Source organism: Bubalus bubalis, chromosome 21 (assembly GCF_019923935.1).
Source record: "Bubalus bubalis isolate 160015118507 breed Murrah chromosome 21, NDDB_SH_1, whole genome shotgun sequence".
In the NCBI taxonomy this organism is placed as follows: Eukaryota; Metazoa; Chordata; class Mammalia; order Artiodactyla; family Bovidae; genus Bubalus; species Bubalus bubalis.
The window spans coordinates 53,393,720-53,409,053 of NC_059177.1; the positions used below are offsets into that span (position 1 = coordinate 53,393,720).

The 15,334-nt window shown below is 41.7% G+C and overlaps 1 protein-coding gene across 6 annotated transcripts in view; it reads left to right on the plus strand.

The window, feature by feature from the left end:
• SLC6A20 (solute carrier family 6 member 20) overlaps positions 1-15,334 on the plus strand; it is a 62,259-nt gene that overhangs the window by 33,955 nt on the left and 12,970 nt on the right. The gene's annotated exons all lie outside the window — the stretch shown is intronic.

Here is a 15,334-nt window from a genome sequence, read left to right on the forward strand (position 1 = left end):
TACTTCCAATTTGCCTTGAATCATGGACCTGACATTCCAGGTTCCTATGCAATATTGCTCTTTACAGCATTGGACCTTGCTTCTATCACCAGTCACATCCACAACTGGGTATTGTTTTTGCTTTGGCTCCATCCCTTCATTCTTTATGGAGTTATTTCTCCACTGATCTCCAGTAGCATATTGGGCCCCTACTGACCTGGGGAGTTCCTCTTTCAGTATCCTATCATTTTAGTTTCTTTAGGTAGATATATCTCTAAGTATTTTATTCTTTTTGTTGCAATGGTGAATGGAATTGTTTCCTTAATTTCTCTTTCTGTTTTCTCATTATTAATGTATAGGAATGCAAGGGATTTCTGTGTGTTGATTTTATATCCTGCAACTTTACCATATTCATTGATTAGCTCTAGTAATTTTCTGGTGGAGTGTTTAGGGTTTTCTATGTAGAAGATCATGTCATCTGCAAACAGTGAGAGTTTTACTTCTTCTTTTCCAATCTGGATTCCTTTTATTTCTTTTTCTGCTCTGATTGCTGTGGCCAAAACTTCCAAAACTATGTTGAATACTAGTGGTGAAAGTAGCAGTGGGCACCCTTGTCTTGTTCCTGGCTTTAGGGGAAATGCTTTCAATTTTTCACCATTGAGGATAATGTTTGCTGTGGGTTTGTCACATATAGCTTTTATTATGTTGAGGAGATAGCATATTGAAAAGCAGAGACATTATTTTGCCAACAAAGGTCCGTCTAGTCAAGGTTATGGTTTTTCCAATGGTCATGTATGGATGTGAGAGTTGGACTGTGAAGAAGGCTGAGCGCCGAAGAATTGATGCTTTTGAACTGTGGTGTTGGAGAAGACTCTTGAGAGTCCCTTGGACTGTTAGGAGATCCAACCAGTCCATTCTGAAGGAGATCAGCCCTGGGATTTCTTTGGAAGGACTGATGCTAAAGCTGAAACTCCAGTACTTTGGTCACCTCATGCGAAGAGTTGACTCATTGGAAAAGACTCTGATGCTGGGAGGGATTGGGGGCAGGAGGAGAAGGGGACGACAGACGATGAGATGGCTGGATGGCATCACTGACTCGACGGATGTGAGTCTGAGTGAACTCCAGGAGTTGGTGATGGACAGGGAGGCTTGGTGTGCTGCGATTCATGGGGTCACAAAGAGTCGGACACGACCGAGTAACTGAACTGAACTGATGTTCCTTCTATTCCTTCTTTCTGGAGAGTTTTTATCATAAATGGATGTTGAATTTTGTCAAAGGCTTTCTCTGCATCTATTGACATAATCATATGGCTTTTATTTTTCAGTTTGTTAATGTGGTGTATTACATTGATTGATTTGTGGATATTGAAGAATCCTTGCATCCCTGGGATAAAGCCCACTTGGTCATGGTGTATGATCTTTTTAATGTATTGTTGGATTCTGATTGCTAGAATTTTGTTAAGGATTTTTGCATCTAAGTTCATCAAGAGTTGACTCAGTGGAAAAGACTCTGATGCTGGGAGGGATTGGGGGCAAGAGGTGAAGGGGACGACAGAGGATGAGATGGCTGGATGGCATCACTGACTCGAGGGACATGAGTCTCAGTGAACTCCGGGAGATGGTGATGGACAGGGAGGCCTGGTGTGCTGTGATTCATGGGGTTGCAGAGTTGGACACGACTGAGCAACTCATCTGATCTGATCATCAGTGATATTGGCCTGTAGTTTTCTTTTTTGTGGCATCTTTGTCAGGTTTTGGTATTAGGGTGATGGTGGCCTCATAGAATGAGTTTGGAAGTTTACCTTCCTGTGCAGTTTTCTGGAAAAGTTTGAGTAGGATAAGTGTTAGCTCTTCTCTAAATTTTTGGTAGAATTCAGCTGTGAAGCCATCTGGACCTGGGCTTTTGTTTGCTGGAAGATTTCTGATTACAGTTTCAATTTCTGTGCTTGTGATGGGTCTGTTAAGATTTTCTATTTCTTCCTGGTTCAGTTTTGGAAAGTTATACTTTTCTAAGAATTTGTCCATTTCTTACACGTTGTCCATTTTATTGGTATATAATTGCTGAGAGTAGTCTCTTATGATCCTTTGTGTTTCTGTGTTGTCTGTTGTGATCTCTCCATTTTCATTTCTAATTTTATTGATTTGATTTTTCTTTCTTTGTTTCTTGATGAGTCTGGCTAATGGTTTATAAATTTTATTTATCCTTTCAAAGAACCAGCTTTTAGCTTTGTTGATTTTTGCTATGGTCTCTTTTGTTTCTTTTGCATTTATTTCTGCCCTGATTTTTAAGATTTCTTTTCTTCTAGTAACCCTGGGGTTCTTCATTTCTTCCTTTTATAGTTGCTTTTGGTGTAGAGTTAGATTATTTATTTGACTTTTTTCTTGTTTTTGAGGTATGCCTGTATTGCTATGAACTTTCCCCTTATCACTGATTTTACAGTGTCCCACAGGTTTTGTGTTGTTGTGTTTTCATTTTCATTCATTTCTATGCATATTTTTATTTCTTTTTTTATGTCTTCTGTGATTTGTTGGTTATTCAGCAGCGTGTTGTTCAGCCTCCATATATTGGAATTTTTAATAGTTTTTCTCCTGTAACTGACATCTAATCTTACTGCATTGTGGTCAGAAAAGATGCTTGGAATGATTTCAATTTTTTTGAATTTACCAAGGCTAGATTTATGGCTCAGGATGTGATCTATCCTGGAGAAGGTTCCGTGTGCGCTTGAGAAAAGGGTGAAATTCATTGTTTTGGGGTGAAATGTCCTATAGATATCAATTAGGTCTAACTGGTCTATCGTATCATTTAAAGTTTGTGTTTCCTTGTTAATTTTCTGTTTAGTTGATCTATCCATAGGTGTTAGTGGGGTATTAAAGTCTCCCACTATTATTGTGTTATTGTTAATTTCCCCTTTCATACTTGTTAGCATTTGTCTTACATTTTGTGGTGCTCCTATGTTGGGTGCATATATATTTATAATTGTTATATCTTCTTCTTGGATTGATCCTTTGATCATTATGTAGTGTCCTTCTTTGTCTCTTTTCACACCTTTGTTTTAAAGTCTATTTTATCTGATGTGAGTATTGCTACTCCTGCTTTCTTTTGGTTTCTATTTGTGTGGAATATCTTTTTCCAGCCCTTCACTTTCAGTCTGTATGTGTCCCTTGTTCTGAGGTGGGTCTCTTGTAGACAACATATATAGGGATCTTGTTTTTGTATCCATTCAGCCAGTCTTTGTCTTTTGGTTGGGGCATTCAACCCATTTATGTTTAAGGTAATTATTGATAAGTATGATCCCGTTGCCATTTACTTTGTTGTTTTGGGTTCGAGTTTATACACCCTTTTTGTGTTTCCTGTCTAGAGAACATCCTTTAACATTTGTTGGAGAGCTGGTTTGGTAGTGCTGAATTCTCTCAGCTGTTGCTTGTCTGTAAAGCTTTTGATTTTTCCTTCATATTTGAATGAGATCCTTGCTGGGTACAGTAATCTGGGCTGTAGGTTATTTTCTTTCATCACTTTAAGGGTGTCCTGCCACTCCCTCCTGGCCTGAAGAGTTTCTATTGAAAGATCAGCTGTTATCCTTATGGGAATCCCCTTATGTGTTATTTGTTGTTTTTCCCTTGCTGCTTTTAATATTTGTTCTTTGTGTTTGATCTTTGTTGATTTAATTAATATGTGTGTTGGGGTGTTTCTCCTTGGGTTATCCCGTTTTGGACTCTCTGGGTTTCTTGGACTTGGATGATTATTTCTTTCCCCATTTTAGGGAAGTTTTCAACTATTATCTCCTCAAGTATTTTCTCATGGTCTTTCTTTTTGTCTTCTTCTGGGACGCCTATGATTTGAATGTTGGAGTGTTTAATATTATCCTGGAGGTCTCTGAAATTGTCCTCAATTCTTTTAATTAGTTTTTCTTTTTTCCTCTCTGATTCATTTATTTCTACCATTCTATCTTCTACTTCACTAATCCTATCTTCTGCCTCAGTTATTCTACTATTTGTTGCCTCCAGAGTGTTTTTGATCTTATTTATTGTATTATTCATTATATATTGACTCTTTTATTTCTTCTAGGTCCTTGTTAAACCTTTCTTGCATCTTCTCAATCCTTGTCTCCAGGTTATTTATCTGTGATTCCATTTTGATTTCAAGACTTTGAATCATTTTCACTATCATTATTCTGAATTCTTTATCAGGTAGGTTCCCTATCTCTTCCTCTTTTGTTTGGTTTGGTGGGCATTTATCCTGTCCCTTTACCTGCTGGGTATTCCTCTGTCTCTTCATCTTGTTTATATTGCTGAGTTTGGGGTGGTCTTTCTGTTGTCTGGCAGTTTATGGAGTTCTCTTTATTGTGGAGGTTCCTCGCTGTGGGTGGGGTTGTACAGGTGGCTTGTCAAGGTTTCTTGGTTAGGGAAGCTTGTGTCAGTGTTCTGGTGGGTGGAGCTGTATTTCTTCCCTCTGGAGTGCAATGAAGTGTCCAGTAATGAGTTATGAGATGTCAATGGTTTTGGAGTAACTTTGGGCAGCCTGTATATTGAAGCTCAGGGCTGTGTTCCTGTGTTGCTAGAGAATTTGCATGATATGTCTTGCTCCAGAACTTGTTGGCTCTTGGGTGGTGCTTGGTTTCAGTGTAGGTATGGAGGCATTTGATGAGCTCCTGTCGATTAATGTTCCATGGAGTCAGGAGTTCTCTGGTGTTTTCAGGATTTGGACTTAAGCCTCCTGCTTCTGGTTTTCAGTCTTATTTTTACAGTAGTCTCAAGACTTCACCTTCTTTTTTTTTTTTTTTTTTTTAAGACTTCACCTTCTATACAGCACTGTTGATAAAACATCTAGGTTAAAGATGAAAAGTTTCTCCACAGTGAGGGACACCCAGAGAGATTCACAGAGTTACATGGAGAAGAGAAGAGGGAGGAGGGAGTTAGAGGTGACCTGAATGAGATGAGGTGGAATCAAAAGATGAGAGAGCAAGTTAGCCAGTAATCACTTCCTTATGTGCGCTCCAGAGTCTCAACTGCTCAGCGATGTTCATGGAGTTATACAGAGAAGAGAAGAGGGAGGAAGGAGACAGAGGTGACCAGGAAGATAAAAAGGGGGAAATCAAAAGGAGAGAGACAGATCCAGCCAGTAATCAGTTCCCTAAGTGTTCTCCACCATCCAGAACACACTGGTGATTCACAGAGTTGGGTAGGGAAGAGAAGGGGGAGGGAGGAGACAGAGGCGACCTGGTGAAGAAAGAGGAGAGTCCAAAGTGAGAGAGAGCAGTCAAGCCAGTAATCTTGCTCCCAAGTAAAAATGGGTACTGAGGACTGGGTTCTTAAAGGTCCAAAATTGATAACAAATACCAAAAAGCAAAGATTAAAAATCTAGAGTAGAGGTTGGATTTTCAAAAATACAATATTAAAGAAAAGAAGAAAAAAACACAAGACAAAGTCACAAAAATTACAAAATATATATATATATATATGAAGTTTGCTTTAAAAAAAATAGGGTCTTTTTTTTTTTTTTGCAAAGTAATAGGTTATAAAAATGAAAATTAAAGGAGTAATAGAGGATTTAAAATTTTTTTAAAAATTAAAAAATAATGATCGTAAAAATAGTAAAAATATATCTAGGACTTTCTGGTGGTGTTTTGGGCAATGTGGGGTCAGTTCATTTTCAGATAGTTCCTTGGTCTGGCTTATATTTCTCAAGATCTATAGGCCCCTTCCTATGTAGTCGGTACTAACTACAGGGTTTTAATCTATTGCGCCTGTCACTTCCAAGGTGGTTCCTTCTGTTTTAACTTCTTCTGTTTGCTGGTCTCTTCAGTGTCTGATTTCTGCCCTGACACAAGGGGGGCAGTGGTGGACACTTTTTTTTTTTTTTTTTTTAGGCTCACTTGTTCAGTCATGCTGTGGGGAGAGAGGGACACTGCAAACAAATAACACTGGCGTGTGCTCGCAGTGTCTCAGCCACAGTGGGCCTGCCGCTGCTCACAGCGCATGTGCCCTCCCTGCCCACACAGCTCAGGCTCTAGCTTGCTCCGCTGGGAACTGTCCGAGGCTGGCCCTGGGCTGCATGCACCTCCCAGGTCTAAGCCATTCAGGTTCAGGCCCTCAGGTAGTCCTCAGAGGCGCAGACTTGGTTGGGCCTGCATTTTGTGCCCTTCCCAGGTCCAAGCAGCTCAGATGATGAGGTGTTTGGCTAGCGCAGTCGCTGTGACTTATCACCTCCCCCATCCCTGCTGCTTGGTTTTCTGGGTATACAACCGGCATACCTTCTCAGGCGGATGTTGACTGTCCAGAACCCCAAGAAGTCTTAGTTAGCAAAGAAGCCTGCTTGCAGTTTGGTAGATAATGTCTCTCTAGGGCTGCGATTGCCCCCTTCCGGCTCTGGCTGCCTGTCACCGGAGGGGAATGGTCTGCAGCTGGCTAGTTCTGTTCAGTCCTTTGTTCTGTGCGCAGGCCTGGCACTATCTTAGGTTAGGACTTTTTGCGTGGTAGCTATCCCATAGTCTGGTTTGCTGCCCAAGTTAGTTCGCTCAGATTGCCCTCAGGGCATTCAGGCCTGGTCCTTACTCTAAGCAATGCAGCTCACGCCTCCATGCCTAGCCCCTGCTTGCTAGTGGCGGGTGCAGGCGTCTGCACTGCTTCTCCACTGGGGGAGTTACCATTGGGCTTGTAATCTGTGGGTTTTAATTATTTATTTATTTTTCCTCCCTGTTATGTTGCCCTCTGTGCTTCCAAAGCTCACCACAGACTCAGCAGTGAGAGTGTTTCCTGGTGTTTGGAAACTTCTCTCTTTTTAAGACGCCCTTCCCGGGATGGAGCTCTGTCCCTACCTCTTTTGTCTCTTTTTTTTGTCTTTTATGTTTTTTCCTACCTCCTTTCGAAGACAATGGGCTGCTTTTCTGGGTGCTTGATGTCCTCTGCCGGCATTCAGAAGTTGTTTTGTGGAATTTACTCAGCGTTTAAATGTTCGTTTGATGAATTTGTGTGGGAGAAAGTGGTCTGCCCATCCTATTCCTCCGCCATCTTCGTTTTTTTGTATTTCCATACAAATTGTGAAATTATTTGATCTGGTTCTGTGAAAAATACCGTTGGTAGCTTGATAGGGATTGCATTGAATCTATAGATTGCTTTGGGTAGTATACTCATTTTCACTATATTGATTCTTCCAACCCATGAACATGGTATATTTCTCTATTTGTGTCCTCTTTGATTTCTTTCATCAGTGTTTTATAGTTTTCTATATATAGGTCCTTTGTTTCTTTAGGTAGATATATTCCTAAGTATGTTATTCTTTTAATTGCAGTGCTGAATGGAATTGTTTCCTTAATTTCTCCTTCTGTTTTCTCATTGTTAGTGTATAGGAATGCAAGAGATTTGTGTGTTGATTTTATATCCTGCAACTTTAGTATATTCATTGATTAGCTCTAGTAATTTTCTGGTGGAGTCTTTAGGGTTTTCTATGTAGAGGATCATATCATCTGCAAATAGTTTTACTTCTCTTCCAGTCTGGATTCCTTTTATTTCTTTTTCTGCTCTGATTGCTGTGGCCAAAACTTCCAAAACTATGTTAACTAATAGTGGTCCGAGTGGGCACCCTTGTCTTGTTCCTGGCTTTAGGGGAAATGCTTTCAATTTTTCACCATTGAGGATAATGTTTGCTGTGGGTTTGTTGTATATAGCTTTTATTATGTTGAGGTATGTTCCTTCTATTCCTGATTTCTGGAGAGTTTTTATCATAAATGGATGTTGAATTTTGTCAAAGGCTTTCTCTGCATCTATTGAGATAATCATATGGTTTTTATCTTTCAATTTGTTAATGTGGTGTATTACATTAATTGATTTGTGGATATTGAAGAATCCTTGCATCCCTGGGATAAATCATGATGTATGATCTTTTTAATATGTTGTTGGATTCTGTTTGCTAGAATTTTGTTAAGGATTTTTGCATCTATGTTCATCAGTGATATTGGCCTGTATTTTTTTGTGTGTGTGTGTGTGGCATCTTTGTCTGGTTTTGGTATTAGGGTGATGGTGGCCTCATAGAATGAGTTTGGAAGTTTACCTTCCTGTGCAGTTTTCTGGAAGAATTTGAGTAGGATAGGTGTTAGCTCTTCTCTAAATTTTTGGTAGAATTCAGCTGTGAAACTGTCTGGACTTGGGCTTTTGTTTGCTGGAAGATTTCTGATTACAGTTTCAATTTCTGTGCTTGTGATGGGTCTGTTAAGATTTTCTATTTCTTCCTAGTTCAGTTTTGGAAAGTTGTACTTTTCTAAGGATTTGTCCATTTATTCCAAGTTGTCCATTTTATTGGCATATAGTTGCTGATAGTAGTCTCTTATGATCCTTTGTATTCCGTGTTGTGATTTCTCCATTTTCATTTCTAATTTTATTGATTTATTTTTCTTTCTTTGTTTCTTGATGAGTCTGGCTAATGGTTTGTCAATTTTATTTATCTTCTCAAAGAACCATCTTTTAGCTTTGTTGATTTTTTGCTATGGATGCTTTTGTTTCTTTTACATTTATTTCTGCCCTAACTTTTAAGATTTCTTTCCTTCTACTAACCCTGGGGTTCTTCATTTCTTCCTTTCCTTTGCTTTAGGTGTAGCTGCTGCTGCTTCTAAGTCGCTTCAGTCGTGTCCGACTCTGTGTGACCCCATAAACAGCAGCCCACCAGGCTCCCCCATCCCTGGGATTCTCCAGGCAAGAATACTGGAGTGGGTTGCCATAGGTGTAGAGTTGGGTTATTTATTTGACTTTTTTCTTGTTTTCTGAGGTAAGCCTGTATTGCTATGAACCTTCCGCTTAGCACTGCTTTTACAGTGTTCCATAGGTTTTGGGTTGTTTTCATTTTCATTCGTTTCTATGCATATTTTTATTTCTTTTTTGATTTCTTCTATGATTTGTTGGTTATTCAGCAACGTGTTGTTCAGCCTCCATATGTTGGAATTTTTAATAGTTTTTCTCCTGTAATTGACATCTAATCTTACTGCATTGTGGTCAGAAAAGATGCTTGGAATGATTTCAATTTTTTTGAATTTACCAAGGTAGATTTATGGCCCAGGATGTGATCTATCCTGGAGAAGGTTCCGTGTGCCCTTGAGAAAAGGGTGAAATTCATTGTTTGGGGGTGAAATGTCCTATAGATATCAATTAGGTCTAACTGGTCTATTGTATCATTTAAAGTTTGTGTTTCCTTGTTAATTCCATAGGTGTGAGTGGGGTATTAAAGTCTCCCACTATTATTGTGTTAATTTCCCCTTTCATACTTGTTAGCATTTGTCTTACATATTGTGGTGCTCCTATGTTGGGTGCATATATAATTTGTAATTGATTTATATCTATATATTATATCATTATATATATCATCTATATATATATATAGATCTATCTATATATATATCATCTATATATATCATATATAATATATCATTATGTAGTGTCCTTCTTTGTCTCTTTTCACACCTTTGTTTTAAAGTCTATTTTATCTGATGTGAGTATTGCTACTCCTGCTTTCTTTTGGTTTCTATTTGTGTGGAATATCTTTTTCCAGCCCTTCACTTTCAGTCTGTATGTGTCCCTTGTTCTGAGGTGGGTCTCTTGTAGACAACATATATAGGGATCTTGTTTTTGTATCCATTCAGCCAGTCTTTGTCTTTTGGTTGGGGCATTCAACCCATTTATGTTTAAGGTAATTATTGATAAGTATGATCCCGTTGCCATTTACTTTGTTGTTTTGGGTTCGAGTTTATACATCCTTTCTGTGTTTCCTGTCTAGAGAAGATCCTTTAGCATTTGTTGGAGAGCTGGTTTGGTAGTGCTGAATTCTCTCAGCTTTTGCTTGTCTGTGAAGCTTTTGATTTTTCCTTCATATTTGAATGAGATCCTTGCTGGGTACAGTAATCTGGGTTGTAGGTTTTTCTCTTTCATCACTTTAAGTATGTCCTGCCATTCCCTCCTGGCCTGAAGAGTTTCTATTGAAAGATCAGCTGTTATCCTATGGGAATCCCCTTGTGTGTTATTTGTTGTTTTTCCCTTGCTGCTTTTAATATTTGTTCTTAGTGTTTGATCTTTGTTGATTTGATTAATATGTGTCTTGGGGTGTTTCACCTTGGGTTTATCCTGTTTGGGTTCTCTGGGTTTCCTGGACTTGGGTGACTATTTCCTTCCCCATTTTAGGGACGTTTTCAACTATTATCTCCTCAAGTATTTTCTCATGGTCTCTCTTCTTGTCATCTTCTTCTGGGCCTCCTATGACTCAAATGTTGGGATGTTTAACATTGTCCCAGAGGTCTCTGAGGCTGTCCTCAGTTCTTTTAATTCTTTTTTCTTTTTTCCTCTCTGATTCATTTATTTCTACCATTCTATCTTCTACCTCACTTATTGTATCTTCTGCCTCCGTTATTCTGCCGTTGGTTCCCTCCAGAGTGTTTTTTTATCTCATTTATTGCATTATTCATTATATATTGACTCTTTTTTATGTCTTCTAGATCCTTGTTAAACCTTTCTTGCACCTTCTCAATCTTCGTCTCCAGGCTATTTATCTGTAACTCCATTTTGTTTTCAAGACTTTGGATCATTTTCACTATCATTATTCTGAACTCTTTATCAGGTAGGTTCCCTATCTCTTCCTCTTTTGTTTGGTTTGGGGGGCATTTATCCTGTTCCTTTACCTGCTGAGTATTTCTCTGCCTTTTCATCTTGTTTAGATTGCTGAGTTTGGGTGGCCTTTCTGTACTCTGGCAGTTTGCAGTTCCTCTTTATTGTGGAGGTTCCTCGCTGTGGGTGGGGTTGGATGGGTGGCTTGTCAAGGTTTCCTGGTTAGGGAAGCTTGTGTCTGTGTTCTGGTGGGTGGAGCTGGATTTCTTCTCTCTGGAGTGCAATGAAGTGTCCAGCAGAGAGTTTTGAAAGGTCAGTGCGTTTGGTGTGATTTTGGGCAGCCTGTATATTGAAGCTTGGGGTTATGTTCCTGTGTTGCTTGAGAAATTGCATGGTATGTCTTACTCTGGAACTTGTTGGCTCTTGAGTGGTGCTTGGTTTCAGTGTAGGTGTGGAGGCTTTTGGATGAGCTCTTATCAATTAATGTTCCCTGGAGTCAGGAGTTCTTTGGTGTTCTCAGGATTTGGACTTAAGCCTCCTGCCTCTGGATTTCAGTCTTATTCTTACAGTAGCCTCAAGACTTCTCCATCTATACAGCACCAATAATAAAACATCTAGGTTAATGATGAAAAGTTTTTCCACAGTGAGGGACACCCAGAGAGGTTCACAGAGTTATAGGGAGAAGAGAAGAGAGAGGAGGGAGATACAGGTGACCAGTAGGACAACAGGTGGAATCAGAAGGGGAGAGAGCAAGCTAGCCAGTAATCAATTCCCTACGTGTTCTCCACAGCCCAGAACACACAAAGAGCTTCACAGAGTTGGGTAGAGAAGAGAAGGGGGATGGAGGATATAGAGGCGACCTGGTGAAGAAAAAGGAGAGTCAAAAGAGGGAGAGAGCAATCAAGCCAGTAATCACACTCCCAAGTAAAAATGGGTACTGAAGATTGGGTTCTTAAAGGTACAGAATTGATAACAAATACCAAAAAGCAAAGATTAAAAATCTAGAGGTTAGACTCAAAAATACAATATTAAAAAAATAAAGTCACAAAAATTGTAAACTATATATATGAAGTTTGCTTTAAAAATAGGGTTTTTTTTTTTCCGCAAGGTAATAGTAGATTATAAAAATGAAAATTAAAGGAGTAATAGAGGACTTAAAAATAAAAAGAAATTTTTTTTAATTTAAGAAATGATAATAGTAAAAATATATCTAAGAATTTCTCTGGAGCTGTTGTGGACAGTGTGGGGTCAGTTCAGTTTCAGATGGTTCCTTGATCCGGCTTATACTTATCAAGATCTAAGGGCCCCTTCCAGTGTAGTCAGTGCTAACTACAGGGTTTTAATCTGTTGCACCTGTCACTTCCAAGGCGGTTCCCTCTGTTTATTTTAGCCTCTTCTGTTTGCTGGTCTTTTCAGTGTCTAATTTCCACCCTGACACAGGGGGGCAAAGGTGGTCACTTATTTAGGTTCACTTGTTCGGTCGTGCTGTGGGGAGGGAAGAACACTGCAAACAGCTATCACCAGCGAGTGTGGGGAGTGCTCGCAGTGTTTCAGCCGCACCGGGTTTGCCCCCACTCACAGCGTGTGTGCTTTCATTGTCTACACTGCTCAGGCTCTAGGTTGCTCTGCTGGGAACTGTCTGAGGCGGGCCCTGGGTTGCATGCGCTTTCCAGGTCTCAGCCGCTCAGGTTCAGGTTCTCGGGTACTCCACAAAGGCGCAGACTCAGCTGGGCCTGCGTTTTGTGCCCTTCCCAGGGCCGAGCAGCTCAGGTGACCAGGTGTTGGTGAGCGCAGTCGCCCCCAGCTGGGGGGTGCATCTTGTCGCCTCCCCCGTCCCAACCGCTGTTTTCTGGGTGTACAACGGGTGCGCCTTCTCAGGTGTGCCGTGTGTCTCTTTTGGGGAGCTGATCTCTGGCTGCAACCCTACAGGTGGAGGTCAACCATCTAGAACCCCAAGAACTCTTGGTTAGCAACGGAGCCTGCTTGCAGTTTGGTAGAGGATGCCTCTCTGGGGCCGTAATTGCCCCTTGCCAGCTCTGGCTGCCCCCGCACCCCGCTTGTCTCTGGCGGAGGATGGGCCGGTCTGCAGCCGGCTAGCTCTCCTCTGGTATTCGCTCAGTCTTGTTCTGTGAGCGGGCCTGGCAGTGCCTCAGGTTAGGGCTTTTCACGGTATAGTTCTTTCTTTTCCTTCCTCTCTGGCTATCCCACAGTTTGGGTTGCTCTCTCAGGTTAGTTCCCTCAGATTGCCCTCAGGGCATTCGGGCCCGGTCCTTACCCTGAGCAATGCAGCCCACCCTCCCTGTTCAGCCCCCGCTTGCTGGTAGCGGCTGTGAGTTGCCGTTAGGCACGTAATCTGTGGGATTTAATTATTTACTTATCTTTACTCCTGGTTATGTTGCCCTCTGAGATTCCAAGATTCCCCACAGATCTGCTGGTGAGAGTGTTTGGAAACTTCTCCTCTTTTAAGACTCCCTTCCTGGGACGGATCTCCGTCCCTACCTCTTTTGTCTTTTTATCTTTTATATTTTGTCCTACCTCCTTTCGAAGACAATGGGCTGCCTTTCTGGGTGCCTGGTGTCCTCTGCCAGCATTTAGAAGTCATTTTGTGGAATTTGCTCAGCGTTCAAATGTTCTTTCAATGAACTTGTGGGGGAGAAAGCAGTCTCCCCGTCCTATTCCTCTGCCATGTTAGGACCGCCCCCCCACATCCATTTTAAAGTTGCATCTATAAATGGTGGCATATAATACTTGTAATTATCTGGCAAACTTGACTAGTATGATCATCTCTGGTTCCATCCATGTTGCTGTAAATAGAGATTTCATTCTTTGCTCTAATAGTCCATCATATGGATGGTGCATGTCTTCATGTGTATTCTGTCAGTGGACAGATGGGGAGTTCACATGCTTGTTGTAGGTAGATGGGAAAAAGGCCACTGGACTCCATGTGTGATTGTTGTCAATGGTTTTCTCTTTGGACAGACAAGCAGGAGGGGCACTGCTGGATCTTCGGGGAGCTGCACCTTTCCTTTCCTAAGGACCTTCTCTACTTCTCTCCATACTGGCTGTGAGAAATTTACCTCTCCACGTATACATTGCACAGGGTCCCTTCTCTCCAGGCCCCCTCCATCATATATTCTGTGTAGTCTCTTTAATGACTGGTGCCAGGAAATACCTCCTTGTAGATTTTATTTGCATTTCTCTAAGCACTAGAGTGGAGAAGGCAATGGCACCCCACTGCAGTACTCTTGCCTGGAAAATCCCATGGATGGAGGAGCCTGGTGGGCTGTAGTCCATGGGGTCGCTAAGAGTCGGACACGACTGAGCGACTTCACTTTCACTTTCATGCATTGGAGAAGGAAATGGCAACCCACTCCAGTGTTCTTGCCTGGAGAATCCCAGGGACGGGGGAGCCACATGGGCTGCCGTCTGTGGGGTCGCACGGAGTCTGACTTAGCAGCAGCAGCAAGCACTAGAGATGCCCTCCCCCTTCCAACCCCAGGGGTTTTAAAAAGAAAAACACAGGTTGAGTAAACTTTCCCCTTTTGAATTTGGTTTGTCACAGGATGGCCCATTTTTTAATGTGTCTTCGATTCCCTCATGCAGACAATTTCTTGAGAGCTATGGTGTTTCACAGCTCGAGGCCTTTTTGCATGTTAAGTACCCAGAAGCACAGGGTTTAAGGCTGTTGCTCCTAGAAATGGCCACAAGGCGGCAGCACTTCTGCGTCAGCTCTCTGGTAACCTAGGTAACCAGAGTCTGGAGAACGCCCTGTTTCTTGCTTGTCAATCAGGTGGAAAGTGCCCTAACAGACGCCCAAGGGCTTGTGTCTCATTTCTCCTGGCTCCATGAACTGCTGCTGCTAAGTCGATTCAGTCGTGTCCGACTCTGTGCGACTCCATAGACGGCAGCCCGCAAGGCTCCGCCATCCCTGGGATTCTCCAGGCAAGAACACTGGAGTGGGTTGCCATTTCCTTCTCCAATGCATGAAAATAAAAAGTGAAAGCTAAGTCACTCAGTCGTGTCCGACCCTCAGCGACCCCATGGACTGCAGCCTTCCAGGCTCCTCCGTCCATGGGATTTTCCAGGCAAGAGTACTGGAGTTGGGTGCCATTGCCTTTTCCCCATGAACTTCTAGAGAGATCCTAACACCTGTGCTGGTGGTACGCAACTGAGGGACTGTAAGGAAGGAGGCTAGAGGTACCTATTCACCAGAAGCCATGAAGACTGGGGGGCTTGCTGTCCTTGCCCAGGGAGTCCACCACCCTTTAGCTGTATGAGACTTGGTTTACCTGCAGAATGGCTCGACTGTATTTAGAGATCACGGTCCCATCCAGAGGAGACCAGGTACTACAGGTCCAAGGTGGCTTGTATGCTGGCTGTCCCATTCTTCCCTGGTCACTGGGGCTCATGACTGTCAAAATAGGGACCCAAGCCACCTCTGCACTCCAGGAGATAAGCCCAACCAGAATCAATTAGGCCTGAGTAAAACAGGTCTTTTTATATTGAATTTTTATTTTCTCCTGGAATATGGTCAATTTACAGTATTGTCTTTGAATTCAATAGGAACTGGATTCAAGTTCACATAAACAAGGACCGATTTTTCTTTTTATTCTTTTGTGACAGTGTCTGTAGTGAGTAGAGTTGTCTGTGCTATGCAGTAGGGCCTCATTACCTGTCTATTTTACCTTTGTATGTAAGCATGTACCAGTTCAGGCTGACCTCATGATTTCTCTCTCCAACCTCGCCATCATGCTCCACCGGAAACTCTGAATGT